The following is a 20,163-nucleotide window of genomic DNA, read 5'->3' as shown; positions in this document are numbered from 1 at the left end:
AGGTTTCTATGAAAAAGGAGCTAAATAATTAAAGATGTCCGGGGGCCCTGCACGGTCGCGTCCCGCTGATGTGGAGACTCTAACCGAACCCGGAGCAGCAACGTGCCCCGAAAAGAAGACATGCTACTCGAATGACTGATGGCAGATGAAACACCTCAGTGTCACCACACAGTTACTCATTCTGCACGTGAATTTGCGTTAAAAAAACTTTTGTGCTACATTTTGGTTTCAAACGAGGTCCAAAAAAAAATGAAAAGATTCGTGTGACACATGCTGCCTGTCAGTCCAATTGTGTGTGTTACATGTCCTCCATCTTTATAGGCATACAGTAAACTACAGTCAGATTGTAATATGTGCTTTTTATTTAACAAACAAATGATGTCAACAAAGAGCGGAGAAGGTCGATAACAACACACAAAGAGGGAGTGTGACTCCATTCTCTGCTCAGGGACACATTACTCCACTGTATATTTACACAGGAAATAGTGTGCTGCAATATTAATGATCACCGTGTTAAATACAGCTCCTCTAAGAGTCATAACCAGTTTGGTTTTTATCTCATCAGCGTGCAGTTTTACGCAGCTCCAAAATGGAATCAGATTATCTGGTCGTCGAGGAGGAACTCAGAAGATGAAATGAAATTATGACGCAACATGCCAGGAGAGCCTGTCGTGGCTTTCTTTTTTTTCTTTTCAAAAACATTTTTTAAAATAAGATGTAAAATATTGTAACCTTCCACTACAATGTAGTCTTTAGATACGGGCCACGTCTATTATGTTTAAGTAGTTAAAAAAGGTGCTCTGTTCGGATCTGATTCAGTCTCAAGCTGACGTTAAATAAAACTCATGTCTGCACCCAATTCCTTTAGAATAGTTCTTAATTGAATTGCACTGGTAGATTTCAGGTTAATAAGAGAACAAGGTGCTTGACCCACATTCCAGTATTGATCATACGGAGAGTACATGTTGTCAATAACTGTAACCACAGTAGACCCGGATGCTGGAGATCAATACAAGTAAAGCTCCTCTCTCAATGGACAAAGAAAACTACCAACATCTGTCTGTCTTTCGTCTTTCGAGAGAAGCAATCAGCATTCCTTCTGGAGAGAAATGACTTACGACAGGTATTTATATACATATATATATAAATATATATATTTATATGTTCCAGTTCCAATCAGCAGGGATGGAAACACGACACCCGGGTGGACATGCTGAAATACGAGCCCCTCATATTCAAGCAGTGCTTGAACATCGTTCCACATTAGTCTGTATCGAGTTTAACGTATATTTAAAAAAAAAAAAGAGGTAACCACGGTAATATTTTCACTGGTCTCCGTGCTGATTTATACTGTTCACTTGTTTCCAGCGTGTTCGACAGCACGTGACACACCCCCCCCAAAAAAAATCCTGAAAGGCATACTCGTCCACTGGCAATGGGAAAAGAGAGGCCATCAACTATTTTCAACTTTCTTTTGGACATAAGAACACATTTTGGGTGGAATAAAAAAGGTACATTATTCAGACAGCACATGGCTGAGGCAAAAATGGGAACAATCAAAACCAAATTATAATAAAATAAATCACGTCTCCTCACTGCTGATTTTATTACATCTGTCCACATATAAAAACTATATTTGTTTCTTTTTTTTCCTTCATTTTGCACTGAAGCTTGTTCACAGCAGAAGGTTAAAATAAATGTTGGGTTCCCGACACAAAACACACCCACAAAATCCTTTTCCTCCCCCCAAGCGCAGTCAGCTTGAGTCAACACGGGCGGTGGCATCGAACATTAAGTTCACCGTAACACAGGGTGACACGTCTTCCTCCGGTCACACACACACACACACACACACACACACACACACACACACACACACTCCCAGTGTTGCCCCTTGGAGGCTTAATGTGATCGTATCGACACGCAACCAACACACACTTTCATTAGCGACGTTCTATAACATTAATTCATTACTGCGCTCCGTCAACTGAGGCCTATTACATGGGTGGCAGACTTATTTATCCTGTGCTTGTTTATTTCAAGGCCTCGTGAGAGTGAAGAGACTAACGATGATTAAAAGGAAAGAAATCCAATTATAGTAATTAATGACTCAGATTAAATTTTTTTAAATATTTTGGCACTGAATGCTTCCCATTAAATCAACAGTCATGTTTCTATCAATACGTGTCCAAAAGTAATGTTGAGTAATTAATCTTTCTGAATGGATCCAGTAGAAAGAGAGCTCGTCCAGCATGTCACATTCACACAAGTGACCCTGCAGGGTAAAGATGTTCTTTCTTTCTGCCTCAACACACCTGACATGATAATCTAGAATATGAAAAGCCCACTAACAATAACAACGCTCGGTTCGCCGTTGATGGATGTTTCCATTCCAGTTTTTGTGCTAAGCTAAGCATCTCCTGGTGCTAGCTTCATATTTACCAGACAGACATAAGAGTGGCATCAATCTTCTCATCCAACTCGCAGCAAGTAAGCAAATAACATGCACCTGTAATTAATAGCCTTTTATTTACTTCAACATAGTGGTCTACTATACATTTAGGACATGCCTTTAATTGCTTTAGCACAAGACTATTGCTCGGCATAGATGGGAAATACTATGAAATTGTATATTTAAACCAGAAAACATATTACTTGTATAAAAATGATCCTATAACGTGTCACTTAAGAAACATTCATTTGAGCTCCGCGACAGTTAGCGACACTTTTTTTTCTTCATCCTCCATAACCCAGCTGTTCGTCAACGACAAGCCGGTTAACTAAACAGGGAAATGTGGGCACGCTTTTATTTTGAAGTAACGAAAACCAGCATAAAGCCGGGAGTAAAAATGGTGTAAAAATCGAGTAAAAATCATTTCGATTCTTTTGATTGGAGGACCCGCACCGACTAAAGGAATATAAATAGAGGAATGGACAAATAATGCACTATACTTTGATGCTCCTGGTTCCCGTAAAATGAACTGAGCATTTTAATTGCAGAGAATACTTTAACCAATCTAACGTAGCATGTGCATACTGCATACTGACGAAAGGCGTCTAGTAGTCGAGACGTGTTTATTTGTCAAAACGTGCGACTAACAGGGGCGCTGCATCTAATTGGGGGGGGGGGGTTGAGCGTATTTCCAGTGTCCCAAAATGTCCCAAACTATTCTTTGAAGTTGCCTACGGTTCCTTTTTTAATGAACAGCGAGCCATTGGGTTTCCATTTTTTACGCCATCACTCATTTTAAAAGTCACTGTGTCACATCTTTTAAATGGCAGCCGTGTCATTTTTGTCCACCATGGAGTGATCTGGAGCCCTTTGCTTTTTTGGACAGGTTGTCAAGGTTGTCACGACGACACCGGTCAGCCACCCGTTTGACAGCCAGCTCGCCATATGGACATATTCTCGGGCATTAAATGTCCATCCTGTCTTTAAGCCCCCGTGATCACAGAGTGCCAGTCGGGCCAGCAGTCTGCCCGTCGCCTCTCGGGCGACAAACTCCACTTCAGCAGCGATGAGAAGTGACAGACCACCAGGACAGAGGGCATAATTGGGCAGAATGGATCAAAAATGTTCATTTGTCCTTGTCTGAAAACTTTTGGAGCGTTTCTATATTTTTTCTTTTTCTTTTTTAAAGATGGGAAATTAACCTGATTGTGTCTGGCAGTAACTGATAAATTGATGGAATAACACAATCCTGGGGCCATTTAACAATGAGATGTGAGTCCTTGATCAAAATGCTGAATGTAATGACTCGGAAACTTCAGCTATTACTTTGCGACTCCTCTAACTTCAGAGTAAATGGCTGGTTGTCAACTCCTCCGCCTTGACTGCTTCAGTATGCACGACACCTGTTCAACCTATTACTATATATATATATATATAGTCTCCTTTATTTCCATTCTGCTGCCTGGTGAAATAGAGAAGCAATTTCCCACAGAAGAATACTTCTAATACTGTTGTTGTCCCCTCGTTTCCAATTAGTTCACACACAGACCCAAGTAATGACAATTCATCGTCTGGCATCAATATTTATGGTCAAATAAACAGCGTCATTCCAGCACAGTTATCCCATATAAAAGCAAGTCAGAAGTAATAAATCATGAAGCAATTGCCAGTCTTAAACAAAAAATAAACTAGAGAAGTAATTTTTCATCCCCCAGCATGAACACAACCCCGTGTCAAATGTTAATAAGTCATGTTAATGAGTCATTTTCTCAAGATCACATGACCAGCGACGGCTTTAGCAGCCAACTTTAAATCCTATAAAAGATTGTGTGCTATGAACGTGACCTGATTTTTTCTCGTAAATACACAACTACAGCTGTTCATCGGTATCACAGAGGCACTTTGCACTTTTCACTCAGATGCATGGCACATAAACAAGAACCAGAAGGACAAAGTCATCAAGAGGTGGAGGTGAGTGTGATCAGTAGCTCCGCTGGCATCCACTTCCTGCCTGCCTGGCACAGGCTGCCGTGTCACCAGCCATCACTTCCAGCCTCATGGCTCTTTTCTCTGCCAACTGGCTCGACTTGCCCCCGTCACTCTCGCCTCCTACTCCACGCCACATGAACAAGAGAGGCGGCGACGGGACACATTGGGGCCTGAATCGCACATCGCACGCTTTCAATCCAACACGCGTCGCATCCTCCGACACACTCGCGCAGATTTTACGCGTTCCAATTTACACACGGCAAGCGGATGAATGCACAGAGATACAGAAACAGACAGGCGTGCATGCATGCAAATTTCAAACACACACACACACACACACACACACACTGTCCTCATTCTTCACAGCAATGTGTGTGAGTTGTATATTGAAAGGTTAGTGTCTTGGGGACATTGACCTTTTCGAAAAAGTCCTTTTGTTGACTAACATCTCTGGATGCAGAGCGGCTGAAGATCAAGAGGGGGAGAGGGGGAGATAAGAGTATTGCACATCACGTACACTTTAAAAAGATGCAAACTTATAAATATTTTGACTCCAAACACTTTCCTTGTCCTTTTTTCAGCCCCTCAAGGTTGAGCGACTTGCGGCAGCATCATAAGCCTCTATCTGCTCTAATCCTTCTCTCCGTGTCCTTCTCATTGGCTTCATTAAAAGGATCCCGTTCCATTCGGCCTCCCTTTTCCACCCTGCCTGCTTGCTTGCCCGCGCCTCAACCAGGCCAATCACAACCCGTGCGCTGCTCATTCCTCTTCCTCCCAGAGTGGAAGCGAGAAGCGTTATCTACGTTATCTACGCTCAAGAAGCGGTGCCACTCACGCAGGAGTCAAATGCGAAGGGGGGTGGGGGGGGTTGGGGGGTTGGGGGTGGTTAGGGGCAGCAACCGGAGCGCTCTTTGTGTAACTGTATACAGCGCATTGAGCATCCATAGAGATTCATTTCTCTAACTTTTTACATGATTGGCGGGGTTAGAGTTTCAGGCGGCAATCTAATACTGCCCTCGAGGTCCCTTGAGAAAGCGGAGGTGGGGGGGGGGGGGGATTCACATCTATTCATAATTCATCACTCGACAGCAGTGAGGTGGGGAAAGTTCTGATCTCGGGCAGATCAGCCTGTGCTGGAGGTCCCAGGTGAGAACAGCACTTGTTAAAAGCAGTGAGACAGAGAGCAGATAGCTGCAGGCCGGCGTATTTCACATCATATTGGATCCTACCGCTGTCCATCCACACTGTGCAAGAGATTGGCTGACTCAGCTACTGTCAGTCCAACAGGAACTGTCAAAAATCCTAATTAGACAACGTCCAGGCCTCGCTAGCCAAGACTTTTACAACTGAGGCATCACATTTCCTCCAGCTGGAGGCGTTCAAGCTTTTACCCGCACGACCACAAAGGATGTAAAATACTCCTCGTCCTCTAGCGAGTGCATTCACCAAACCATGTGGTAGAAAGTGGGACAGCTACTGAAGCTTGAACCTGAAAAATAACTTTTTTGGGGCCATTTTGAGAGAAGTGAAAATACAGGTGTGAATACAACACTAGAATATCATCACCTTTAAAGTTGATACGGCAAACCTGTGAGCAGCCAGTTGGTCTATTTACACATCCAGCAGACGCCAAGCAAGATTATTTGATTTGTTTGTTTCCGTTTGTCTGTTATTTGCCACTGCAAATGTTAAAAACTATGTTCACCGGCTGGTCACTGTTCGTGAATGACACTGGACATTAAAATGACAGCGTTGTTGTCCGAAGAAGGATGTTTTATTTCTGTAGTAATTAACGAAAAGGTAGGTTCAAGTGGATGAAAGAGCATTTCCCCTTCTGATATGTGTAATACAAACTAGCGCCTCCTGTGCATTCAGTGATCATTTACATGTACGACTGCTGTTTGGCATTGAGTAAACAGCATCTTTAGATTACAGTGCGTGTTTAGGGCGTTTCGATACAATGCTATGAAGGTTAACCGAAGGTTAACTAAACGGTAGGTTTTGGGCCAGAAAAACACAAATCAATGAGCTAAAAGAAGCTAAAATGCTTCTCCATCGAGCTCGTGTGACAAATTCAAAGAAACGAAGCAATTCACTCGTCGTCTTTCAGGGCCCGTCTGAAGTCTGAGCACAACACATCTCGTCCACCCCGGAGGTGCCTTTTATTGTCGGGGACGTCGGCCTCAGTTATGACACCGGAGTGACCCGAAGGTGAAGAAGATTTAAAAAGGAATATTTTGATATTTTTGTCTGAGTAGATTGATACCAGTCTAATGTCTATGCAGGTAAATAAGACTGCAAATAATTAGCTTGTTAGTCTGTCTTAAAAGGTAACTCTAAAGCTCCCTAATTAACATGTTATATCTCGTTTGTTTAATGTATTTGAAAATTAAGATAAAAAAAAAAAAAAAAAAGACACATGTATGTGCCGGGCTATTTCTTGGCTGGGACCAGTAACTTCCTGGAGTCCCGGCCAAAGAAAGACAGAATAAGCTTATTTCCCAAAATGTTTAATTATCTCTATCCGTATAGAAGAACCGAGATAGACACTTTTCTTAAAAACATGTGCAAGAATACGATGGAAAAGAGTCAGTTGAGGGTGTGAGGGTGAGGCTGGCAGACATGCCGCCTCATGTGAAACAAAGCATCAAAGCCCATCAGGGGCAGACATTTGAAGCCGTCTATTTTTCTGTGCCTTTCTCACCGTAACATGATGCCAGCCGGCATTCCTGACCCCCCCCCCCCCACCCCCTCATTTCCCTGACTCCGAGCAGCACGGGCTCATCATATTCACTGAAAAGCAAGGAACCGTAATGCGACTGTGTGTCTTGTCACCTCGTGTAGTTCGTCTCATTAAATCCCCTCTGCGCCCTTTCCTGCATTTAAAAAAAAATAATGAACAGAAACTAAATAAATTAAAGTTACACGAATAAATGTCGACGTCAAACTGCTTTTACAACAGGAAGAGTATATTGTATTTATTGGTATTATTTTTTTGGGACAAAAAACAAGCATGCTCCACATCTATATTTGACCAAATGGAGAAACTAAATGGAAAAACAGAAGGGAAATCTATTTCTTTTGAACAAAAGCGGTTAATAACCAAATCTTCGTGAGATACATACTCGTGTGTACGTGCATGTTTTCCGTTTTCTGGCGTAATTATCCAAGAGTATTAATCATGGGGAAAGAATTCTGAAACAATTACAGGATTTCAAGCGGCCACTGGATCTGCTCTCACGGCACAGACGGAGACACAGAAAAGAGTCTCGTGGCAGATCACAGCGGCTAATCGTGGATTCATCTTCAAACATCAATATCACATTCAGTGCTCTTCAATTGTTAAATGGCAAATGTATATCCGCTCAGTCCCATTTATTAAATAACGAGGGGCGGGTTGTCTGCTTCGAGCTGTGAGCCGAAGTAGAAGATGTAGTCCTGTATCTGGGCCACGTCTTCTGAGAGACTCGCTCAGACGACAACGAGCTCGTCGTCAAACGAAGTCTTAAGAGTCTGAAGAGAGGAAGGAGGTTGGCAGAGAAGAGCGGCCCGCATGAAGAGGCGCCGACCGCGAAGAGATTAACGAGACGAAAGAGAGGCGCTTAAATAACGAGCCTTACGACATTTATTAGACACAAGAAGGCAGGTCGGCTGTGCACAATGAAATTGGAAAAATGGGAGCGAAGGAAGAACGGAGAGAGCGTGGAAGGAGGAGAACTTTGGAAATGGGTTTGTCAAAAGTGAGGCACTTCAGAGGAACATAGACTGTAACCGTGTGTGTGTGTGTGTGTGTGTGTGTGTGTGTGTGTTGTCAGATGGGTGGTTGACAGACTCTCTCATCTCTCTGGTGTAAATCTCAACTCACGAGAGATTGTAGTGAGCTGGTGCTCTCCGCGCTACGACTCTGACTAATAGGAGCATCTAAAAAGGGGGACAGGAAAGCTGACGGTGAGAATCTCGAATATACGCCGCACACAAATTCTGCTAAATGCTAAATTTGACATACAGCTGAGGCTCTGCAGGGAGTTTAAAAGTGAACCGTGGCAAAATGATGCAGGTTGTCGACTTCTTTGATGAAGGCTTAGTGAGAGAAAATAGAAGGAAGGTGGAGGACGGAGGAGCGAGAGCAGATCAGGGGATCAAGAGAGGGAGGCGAGCGTGACTCAGCCGCTCTCCCTAAAGGACTCCAGGGGGGGGGGGGGGGGGGGGGGGGGAGGGATGAGGAGGCACCAAAAGAGGAGGGGTGTTGATGCTGCCGCCGCTCTTCACACAGAACCTCACATTCAGGGACCCTAAATAACTATTCAGGGGGAAATCAACCCGCGAAGCAAACTGCAAATGTCCACGATACGAGATTAAGGGATGAGCAATCTGTGTCCTCGCAGGGAGGATCGCCGGCGCCACGCCATCTCACCAAGTCCGAGGCCCGATTACGACATCATGGCTATCTTGCATGCGAAGGGGCCTATAGGTGCAGCTATGGGCACCGAGTAATTGGGCCCCGGCTGCACATTAAACATAGATCTGTTCTGACACCACACAGGAACTCAGCGTCGGATGTGCTGGGATGAAACAGCGTGCTGGATCGAGTCAGAAGCACACACTGCACCACACCAACAAAAAGAAAAAAGAAAAGAAAAAGCCTCGTCCATGCAAACAGACACAACCGCAGCTACATCCCGACAAGCAAATTATTCACAGCCCCTTTTGGAACTGTTTACTCTGATGCGGAGACAAAAGCGAGAGGTGAGAGGCAGTGTGATTCTTTGAAATGAAAACTACGTGGTGTGCACTCCGGGACGGAGGGAAAGGAAAGCGGGGCAGAGCTGACAGGCGCACCGCAGGCCCGACTGTCATGATGATGATCAATGTCGTGTTATGTCATCAATTATTCATCCCTAACCGATGACGATGGGCACGTTAGCCCCCGTGCAACACGAGAACATTCCTAACCCCGATGTCCGAGGGGAGACGGTTTTCTTCACGTCGAGACAGCGGAGATTCGGGAAGTAGAGACACGCACATGTGAAGAAGAAGAAGAAGAAGAAGAAGAAGAAGAAGAAAAAAAAAAGCGGTTTTCATAGACACATACTGAAGATCCACAGATGGTGATCTACGTAGACAAGGAGAACGCCATACATCTCGGAAACAGTATGCAACCCGCCTCCACAGATAAAAACTGGGCCAAGCACGCAGAGTGTGCACACAGTTATTTCACGAGCAGAGCGTACAGCCTCTGTAACGCCCCGAACGGAATAAAAAATAAAAAAAACTGGCCACAGCTGGGAGTCGGTTCAAAGAAAAGATCCTCAGCAGAGCAGACGACTCTGATGAAACACCTCCGACAGGCGAAACAAATCCATATGTTTCATGCGGAGAGAGAGAGAGGGGGAGGAAGAGGTCTGTTACGCACAATCTCATCACACCCATCTGTCACAGTTGTTCATGGACACACATACAGCTGCAGATTTATTAGTTCAAATGATGGAGCAAGAAAGCAAAGGGGGGAGATTTTCTTCCAGGCTTTGACATCCTTTTTAAAAGAGAAGCTGGATTAAGGCTTTTGTATTCAGATATGTTTCCCCCCCTCTCTGGGCCTGCAGGGAGAGACTGACTCACTTCTCACTTGGTGCATGCCAGAGATTGGCTCGCAAGTCCTTTTTTTTTTTTTTTTTTTGCAAGTCCAAGACAAGTCTCATGTCTCTTGTGGTTGTGATGAGAGCTCTATTATCTGCTGCAGCACAGCTGTGTCTAAGGAATGCAAAGCATGTGCTGTGTCCATTGATTAGATGTTTGGTATACTGTCACTTTAAAGAGGCTATTGAAATGCAATATGAAAAACCAACATATATAAAAACTGGGTTTTGCCACTAAAATGTATATATAGGTGTTACTCATGGAAACAGGAAAATATTGCCAACATAAAACCGTAATCTATTTTTCAATACTAGTTAAGAGTACAACCATATACTAATACTGTGTCTCCAACTAATGACAGCTCAAAAGTCTACTGTAATTTAACAAATCCCTCTAACCTCTCAAACCCAGAGATGCTCACAAGCCATTTTGTGTCACGCATCAGGTCCCTGAGTGTGCAACTTTAGGCTTGAGTCCAAGTCCCGAATTCCAAAGTCCCGATCTTCTTGTGCGTGAACGATAAAATCATCATCAATTTTAGTCCCGTATTATAAAATCAAACATATGCCATCCTTTATTAGCGTGTCATCCTATCATCCAAATGCTCTTTTCAAAGGGCACTGGTATCGATGAGGCACGCTCTCTAATTGAAATCATTACTGGCATCAGCTTCCCGTTTTAATCAGTATCCACAACTGTTGTGTTCAACACTTTCACAAAATAGCCAGAGTGAAAAGACATTTTGTTTCCTCGTCAAACTAAAAGGTCGCTTGAGAATAGCGACGGCGCTCAAATTAACATCCCGGCGATGAGGAAACGTGTCACACCTTTCGTCAGCCAGGCAGATGGTCCGAACGCAGGAAGTACAACAGCACATGTCTAACCTCGGTGGGACCGCCTCGTCATAAAAGGGGAATAAATCAAATTATGGTGCAAATGATCTCTTGCATGCATTTAGCGAGTAGCCGTTAGCTAGCAGTAGTTAGTTAGCTATACATATCAGCTGGTGTTGAAGAGTTTCCCCGAATAACTTTTCTGTGTAACAGTAGCCTGAACATGTGTGACTAATAAAATTAAATAGTCCAGAACATAACCTGTGAAACAGCAACATGTCATTTTCACACTTTGTTTCTTTGCAAGTCTGGAAACCAACTGCATACAATGTGTTTATTTGTGCACCGTGGAGGTTTCTTCCATTTCTAGTCTTTGTGCTAAGCTAAGCTAACCAGCTGCCACGGCTGCTGACACATATTTACCATACGAGAGTGGCGCTGAGCTTCTCATCCAACTCTCAATCCAGATCACAAATCATCTTATTTCACAAAGCGGTGAACCACTCACAGATCGTGGATAGGTCACTGACTTCGACTGCCATGTGGCACATCAAGCTACAAACAGAAGGAGCAGATCAAATGGAAAGAACCCCCCTCATCACCCCTCAACCCGTTAGTTCTTCTCCACTTCAGGAAAATGATTTGATCAACTGAATATCTGATTTATCTTCAGCGGCTGATAAGTGGGCTTTTTGTTCTGGCAGTGTGATCCAACGAGCAGAGAGATACAGCAGCATTGGTGGTTTTGGGCTGATATGAAGATGCAAAGACGCATGACTCTTTAATCTTCATTCACACCAACGACTCACTGGGATATTCAAAAATAGCTTTGCTGGGTTTAAAGACCAATTTCTTGATGAAGAAGGGAGAGCGAGGGAAGGAGACAATACTTAAGAGAGCTCCATAAACAACAAACACAGAGGTTATTTTTGTGCACAAGCAATCACACTAATCTTGATCGAAATGCATCATCATCATCATCATCACCATCATCACCCCGCCACAAACGAACACAATGTAAACAGTTCAGGACGACAGGACACATTAGAGGAGTGATTCATTAATCATGTGCTTAGTACCCTTGACTGGTGTTAAAGTGCGTCGGACCACAACACGCAAAGTTCACATTTAAAGTCAGACTCGTTAGTAGGTTTCAGGACAGAGGAGACTTTATGAAAAAAAGGAAACGGTACTTTTGATCAACCAAGCAAAGCAAACTTAAATTGGGAGAGACGATGTGAGGAGTTCATTTGTATGTCTGTGTGCCGCCGCAGGCATCCGGATTCAAATCGTATTTCCAATCAAAGGATGTTTATTTTTTGTCCAAATGCCACCGAAGGCATGAGACTATTTCAGGGTTGAGGAAAAAGACAAATAAAAAAAAACCCCGGTGAACGCTCAGGCATCGGAGTCAGCCTCACAACAAAAACACACCGCATGTCATGTGTTCACCCAATCTTGTAATTACATAATTGAAGAGAGCTGATTAAAGAGGCATCTCGTGTGCGGGGCCCATGGAGAGATGGTATGAAAGATGTGTGTAACTTGAGTTAACAACCAGAGCGGCTCCAGAAACACAGTGAGCCATGTCAGCTGATGCAAATGTGGTTAATAAGAGCTGGAAGGAAGCGCGGCGAGTGTAATATCTCTGGAATCCAAAACTGTTAGTTTTGAGGACCGTTTCTGCATTAGAGAAGGCATATGTTTTTAAATTAGTTTACATTATGCACTATAATGACAGAGTCACATATTATGTATTTGGAAGGATGAATCCATCTAGCTGTCAAAAAAAACTAGATTTCAAAAGAATTAATAGAAATAAAAACTAATCTTTGAAATATTCTTTGCCACTGTGGCCTATATCTATACATATTACACATTTAGTGTATCTTAATCATTTATGTTGTGTGTTTTAAATGCTTAATTCTAATTGTAAAATATGGACTGTGCAGAATTAAATCATCATTTCCTTTCCAGCACATTAAGTATTATCGTTATTTAAGTGTGACATTAAAGAAACTTCATGTCCACCGTCTCAGTTATTTAGTTCCAACCTTCCGTTTGATTGGGGACAGTTATGAGTGTAACAATAACCATATAGCGCTCTTTCCCATTTCTCCGTTTGTGAATCCTCGATTCCTTTCCTCGACCTCCTCTCCTCGGATCTCAGTCCCTCCCAGCCGAGACGTGAACAGAGCGGACAAGGAAGAGATACAAGGAGAGAGGAGTCCAAGACAACACACATTTAACAAGATGAGACACCCGAGCCCCGGAGCAGTCATTTCAGAGCAACGTCAATTAAATATGACTTATGGCACAGCTGCATCATCTCTCCACTGTCACGCCTCATTTAGATGTCACGGGCCCTCCTCTCCAAGAGATGCATTTTCAGGAATTGAGACACTCCTCAAAGATGGCGCGTTGAGATGTGCGCCTGACGTGAACCACTCAGGAGGAAGAGATGTCATGCCGTGTGGGCGTTGATTGAAGGGGACGATTCAAGAGAAAACCGCAGCCCACTTCAAAATCAGTCAATCGACTTCTTGTGTCGGCGCTAACCGAGCGACGCGGTGTGTGATCTCTGGACTGGAAAGAATGCCACCTTCCTGAAGAGGGCACCGGCGAGGAGCCCTGAACTCCATTTCCTCTCTAGAGATGGTCGATCCACACGGGGAGAAATATAGTTTTACGGATGGACGGTCGCAGCCCTTCCAAGCTGCCAGCGGCGAATACATAAAATGAATTGAAATACATAAAATGAAATGAGCGGAAGAGAGCGACACGTATATATAAACTGCCCCAAATACCCACTTCATCCCGTAGCTCAGTGTTGAAGATGCTCCTGCGTTACATGGCTTTCGAATGTCAGCTCGCTCACACCAAAGCCTGTAATTAGTGATCTTTTCAGTGTAAAAAGTCCTGAGGAGTATTGTGCAAACAAAATGACTTCATGCAAGAAGCAAAAGATGTAGTGTAGTAACCACTGCCTACCTACACTCACGGGACTCCCCTTTTAGTACTTATGCAACGCTGCGGTCATCCCATCGCACATTCTTTCATCCAGAGACCTTCAGAAAGCATCAAATATGCAGCATCATAAACACTTCTTTCTCATCCCTCTGCTTCCTCTCTGTTTCCTCTCTGCATCACATCTGCAGGTCCTGGAAAGTCACACGGGACCTCTCATCGGCTTAAATGAGCCAATCTTCTAGTCTCATAGTTTAGATGAGACTTCTACGAAGCATCGAGGAAGAGGGAACTGAGGAAAAAGCGTCCAGAGGTAGATTAGAAGAGACAGGCATCCCAGAGTGCTTGTGCTGGATGATACTGTCGCACTATGGCAACGCGTGTAATCTGCCATACAATCTATAAATAGATTCTGCAACTAGAAATGTATGTACAAATTGAATCATTTTGAATTATAGACGTACGTTTTCTGAGGGCGCACTGGCATAAATTGCATCATTTTTTTTTTTTTAAACACATTCAGAGGAAGACAAACGACCTCCTCAAGCCCAGAGCACTTGTATTAGTCTGCTGTATTGTATGGGGGCGGTTGACGTGTTGTTTTGGCTTTGAAAAAAATAACATAAAAGCTCTGTAGTTACACGAGGCTCCATTAGTGTCATTTAAATAAACATCACTAATGGAGCCGACATTTCTCATGTCAAGAGCGTGATTTTGAATACATTCTTACATTAGGCCCGGCTTTAAAATGATGCTGCCGGTGATTATGTATCTCGTGTGCGTTGAAAAGAACGTCGCACACAGCCCTGCTTCTGGAAACGGGAGACACACAAAGCCACACGACACTATTCCAGCCAATCAGCAACAGTTCTTTGATCGAAGCCAACATAAAAAAAAAAAAAAACTCAATTCTTTTCCAGAAAAAACATACTTCAGTCTAATTTCACAAAGTAATCCTAAATGTCTTTTACAGACGATTTTAATGTCACGCTGCTAATCGCCCTCTTAAGGCAGTGACTGCCAAAGAGGGATTCTTATGCCGCAGGGTCTACTTCTCCATTTGCCAGGGGTTTACGTGGCGAGAGTGGAGAGTAGGTCAACCAGTTTGATTTCATAGAAGTGACGATGGGATTTAAAAAAGCATATATCCATATATTGAGTGAGCTAAAAACATCTGGATTCTGCATGCTTACAGTTCAGAGTGCGAGAAAACGTGTTAGCAAGAGAGCAGAGAAACAGTGAGCATGAAAGTAATGCATCATTGGTGGAAATAGCTAAAAGTATGGACAAAAAAAGTGGTCGTAATGCAAACTTTAATCAACCTTGACATTCACAGTTCGATTGGATACAAATAGATATTGTAAAATCCACTTTTATATCCATGTTTTAATAAAGAAATTCATATTTCAATACAATCTCCATCCATGAACACGTTTCTCACATCACGAGTGGTCTGACAAAGAATAAAGGTTGAACCAGGGTAACCAGGGCAACCAGGTCAGCCAGCCTCCATCGTCACAAAATGCCATAGGAAGCAGTCGTGTTTGGAAAAGAAAATACTTGTAAGGCCCAAATATTGACTACGCTCTGCATTGAGCATCATCTGAACCTTCATAACATCATTACGGTCGTCCGCCAGCGCACACAACCCCCGCGATCGCTCCAGCTGGACGTCCGAAACCGCTCGCAGGGGCCCCTCGCTCCTTTTCCTCCATCCTGTCCTCGCTCGTTGGCCTTTGCAAAAAAAAAAAGAGCAGCAATGCCCTTCGTCCCGCCAACATAAAACACTCCAGAGTTGAAAACAATAAGGCTCGGCATCATCAAAAATGAGAAGGTAGATGTAGGGTATTAATGGACACCACCAAACAGGCCTGATTGAACTACGCACTCCGAGGGCCACACCAGCAGACATTTCATTACTGACACATGCATCGGGGTTGGGAGGCTAAGTGGCACCTCGGGAGCCATTAAGTGCTCTTGTATAATTGCATTGACTTCGATGACGCTTTCCTCCTGTAGATTGTTCGACAGAAGCAGCTACCGTGGCTCTCGACAAGCGGGTGGGAATCCACAACGACACAAGCTCATGCTTAATCCAAATGTCACCGGACACGAATGCAAAATGGGAATGAACTTGAAAGCACTTTAAGTGCTTTTCATTATTCTATCATTTCATACAACAATGGCGGCCACGAAGACAAGCAGAAACAAGTTGCTCCAGAACACTTCAATAGGACAAACAGGACAACCCGTTCTACCTCCTGAGCAACATTTAGATCTAGGTCCGATCAGTGAGGTGCATCCACCAACTTTCTACCTAAACGTCTCTCCGGATTAAAGTCCAAGATGTTTAATTGGATGCCAAACAAAACCAGCTCATGCCACATTCGCTGCACACAAGAAACGAGCAACGCGGTGAGGATGCTGAAGAAAAGCTGCACGATTCAGCGTGTATATGTTTTCCTGCATGGCTGTGATTGGTTATTCTAGCACTAACAGTTGGAGGGAGACCAACTGATTGGAGAGGGCTGCACAAACTAATCACATATTTAAAACAAACACTGTTTTGGCTTCCCACAGTTAAATGAACATGATAAACTGCGATATTGATTTTTTATTTTTTTTTTAAATGTGTGCTCAGCTCATAGAAAGCTCTCCTGCATCAATCAGACAGCCACCAGGGGGCGATCAAGATGTTTTGACCTCGGTGGGAAACCCGTTCCTGAATGTGGCGGCTGTAGCCCAGCGTAAATTCAAACTATACATGCAGTGTTTGTTGCATTTAAACGTCAACGTGCAATAAAAATAGTTTGTCCCTAAAATGAATGAATAATCGTGATCTCAAAAAAAAAATTTTTTAAATAACCGTGATTAGCATTTTGGCAATAATCGTCCCATGCCCATGTAATGATACACTAAAAGTACTGTCTGCACCTCATGACATGAAAATCAGGGTAGAAACATCCATGAAGGGGTTTCCTGCTGGGTTTAAGGTGTTGACCAAGAAATATGATGATGACCCCCGGGGTCAAATCCTGCCAGGGACCTTTGATGCATGTCGCTCCCCATTCATCTCACCCCTAATCTCCTGTCACTTCCCGACTGTCAACTTTCTAACACTGCATCCAAAATCACCTCAGGAAAATAAAAAAAACAACATGTGGCCATGATAACATGCAGAGCATTTCGGATTACCATTTTGAATCGTTTTGGAAACAGAAAGACAGTTACGCAATCACAATTCATACACGTATACAATGTCTTTGTACTGGATGTAGGCCAATGTGTGCAAGAGCAGCAAGGAACGAGATTAAAGCGAAAGCTTATTCACACCTAAAAACACTGAAGGACTGAGGCTGAGACGTGTCGGGACGACCGGCGCACAGAGCCTCTCACGCCGGGATGACTGCAGGGATCGATCAAAGCCCCCCCCCCCCCTCCCACCGTTTCTGCCCCACGTTATTAGATAATTAAAACCTCATTTGGAGCTGGTAACCCAAAGTGTGCACGTGCACACTCGCACAGGGCGGCTGTGTGCCTGCACAGGGGTGCAAAAAAAAAAACATTCTCAAGGATGACAATAGAAAAAAAAAATACCAGCACATGCGGCGTGAGATAATGAGACCTGATGTCCGTTTGAGTGGGAGAGCTAATCGATCAGTCGGGACTGCACCATGGCAGTGTGAGGAGAGTCTGAGGAGGAGGGAGGGGGGGGGGGGGGATAATAGTGTGCCGATGATCACGGGGGGAGTCTCGCGCTTATCGGGTCATCGGCTTAAGTGAGTCTTGACCACTGAGACGTGGATGAAAGGGAAGAAACAGGCAGTGAGAACGGGAGAGGACCACAAGAGTGAGTCTGACAGCACGTCAAGTGGACCACCAGATGATTGTGTGTGTGTGTGTGTGTGTGTGTGTGTGTGTGTGTGTGTGTGTGTGTGTGTGTGTGTGTGTGTGTGTGTGAAGTTTGCTCACCCAGGACTAGAACTTGCACCGCGCTCCTTCCACATCTGCCAGCCTGGAGGTGCTCTGATCACTGCCGGCCGTCTGCTCTGACTGGGCTAATGTTTCTCCTCCAGGCACTGTGCTTCCTCCTCCTCCTCCTCCTCCTCCTCCTCCTCCTCCAGCAGCAGTTGCAGCTACAGCAGCTGGACTGGACTGCATTCACTCACCTCCCCTCCTCTCAGCACTGCTGCTGAATGATGAGCCGCCTCCCAAACGAAGTCTCCGGCTCCCCTCTCCTCTGCGCCAGAGAAGGAGCTCCTCTCACAGCGGGTCCCGGCTGCGGGTCTCGGGGAAGCGGTGAGGGGCTGCCACCGGCAGCGGCAGGCAGCTCGGACTGACGGCGCTCTCGTTATTGGATTGCATGTGTATGAGTGTCCTGGCATTTGTGTGTGTGGGACGTGGAGCGCAGTGTGTGTCAGAGCGTGTGTGTGTGTGTGTGTTTGAAAGAGGACCCGACTGCTGTGCTTTTTCATAGGGGCTCATCTGCGCTGTTGCTTCTCTCTCTCTCTCTCTCTCTCTCTCTCTCTCTCTCTCTCTCTCTTTCTCTCTCTCTCTCTCTCTCTCTCTCTCTCTCTCTCTCTTTCTCTCTCTCTCTCTCTCTCTCTCTCTCTCTCTCTCTCTCTCTCTCTCATACTCGGGCTGTTTGTGCTGCATTCAGGTCCTGTGGGGGGGAAACGGAAGATGAGTTTCCTACTTAAAAATGCAGCTCACTCAAGCTTTCAGGTGGTGGGAATACAATACTCTGCAGAGACAGGCTGTGTGGGAGTCCATATGGGACGACATGGATTTCATGAGATATTCTATAATAATTACATAGAGATGTATACATGTAGAATGTGGTAATAGTGCTATAAATATTTTATTTTCATTTTATAGCATTATTTTCCTGCTTATATGAGTCTATTTGTATTTTTTTTACATCTCGATTTCTTTTGCTTTCATTTATTGACATTCATTTCCGTCTCCTCGCTAGATAACAACTTTTTGGATAGGAAACCAGTAACCGAAAAAGTTGTTTATTAACCTAATATTTGCCTTAATCCCCAAATCAAGTTCACTTTGACCTTTGATTCATTCCCTTTTGACCATCATAGCGTTACACTGGCAAATAAATATGAAGGCACAAAGATCTATAAAACGTTAAGAGCAAAGATTGACTCTCACACACATAACTCTCAAACACTCAATAAAGTGTGATTCCCTTTAAATTGGTTGACAAAATGGTGAAGTTAGGGTTATATAACTCAACGTTTGGGATAACCAATACAACATAACAATAGACTACGGTGACTTCATGCTTTACTTGGCGAACACGGTAACATAACATGTCCCCACACGAGGCTCGTCTCCAAAGGAAACCTGTTAACGTAAATATTAGATTAACAGTTAGCTCGCCAGTAAAGTTGTATCCAATATCTTCATGCAACAGGATATTCTAATGTTGGATAGTGCAAAGAAAAAAGTACTCATCGTTATTTGTAAAGAAACTAAACTCAAGGAGCGTGCATACTGTACACTGCTACGTCCTGCTAAGCCATCGCCATATACTTTTTTATTCTTTTTAATCTTTGATTTATAATTTCAGTTTGATCTCTACATCTTCCTGAAAGGCCCCATGTGTCTCCCCCGGCAGCGAGTCAAGTAACTAACAGTTGCTTTTTAGATTACTTTTCCACTGAAGACAGTTGCCGTGCTGAGAGAGAACCAAAATAGTAAAGGCCCGTAAAAAAGCAAAAACAATAAGCTCGACAGAGCTGAAGGTTATGTTGCTCCGACTTTTCCCCTCAACCGGCCCAGTTCAGTTTCTCATAATCCCCAAAATGCCTTTACGCAACCATCAGAGAGAGACGTCTTGACATATGGACTTGGTATTACATTCATTTGGGAGAGTTTTTTTAAAATCATATACCTACACATGTAGTTCAAACCACCGATTCACTCCCAGCGGAGCAACAGCTGCTCTCACTACAGTGAAACTGGATAGAGGCTACTGGCGAGCTAGCGCCAGGTGGTTGAAACCGTTATAGGCCGTTGACGGGTGGGTTGTATTTCATTTCATGGCGAGCGTCGGAAGAAGCGGGCCCAATATGGGACTGAAGCCGCAACTATTTGAATTGCCGTTAAACGTCCACTTTTATACCCCCAGCCCCCCGCCAAAAAAAAAGAAAAACACATTAATATTTCAATACAATCTCCATTAATGAACATGTTTCTCACATCACGAGTGTACAAGAGGCTTTCTGACAACAACAACAACAACAACAACAAAAAAGGTTGAAAAAC

At 44.0% G+C, this 20,163-nt stretch overlaps 1 protein-coding gene across 1 annotated transcript in view; it reads right to left on the bottom strand.

Moving 5' to 3' along the window:
• The window catches only part of lingo3a (leucine rich repeat and Ig domain containing 3a), a 29,368-nt gene extending 11,411 nt beyond the window's left edge, over nucleotides 1-17,957 (bottom strand). Inside the window, exon 1 of the mRNA XM_034530933.1 lies at nucleotides 17,851-17,957. The gene's annotated coding sequence lies outside the window, so the exon portion shown is untranslated. The remainder of the gene's footprint in view (nucleotides 1-17,850) is intronic.
• Between the last annotated feature and the right edge of the window lie 2,206 nt (nucleotides 17,958-20,163).

Source organism: Cyclopterus lumpus, chromosome 4 (genome assembly GCF_009769545.1).
Source record: "Cyclopterus lumpus isolate fCycLum1 chromosome 4, fCycLum1.pri, whole genome shotgun sequence".
Lineage (NCBI taxonomy): Eukaryota > Metazoa > Chordata > Actinopteri > Perciformes > Cyclopteridae > Cyclopterus > Cyclopterus lumpus.
This window is presented reverse-complemented; position numbering and strand designations above follow the sequence as displayed.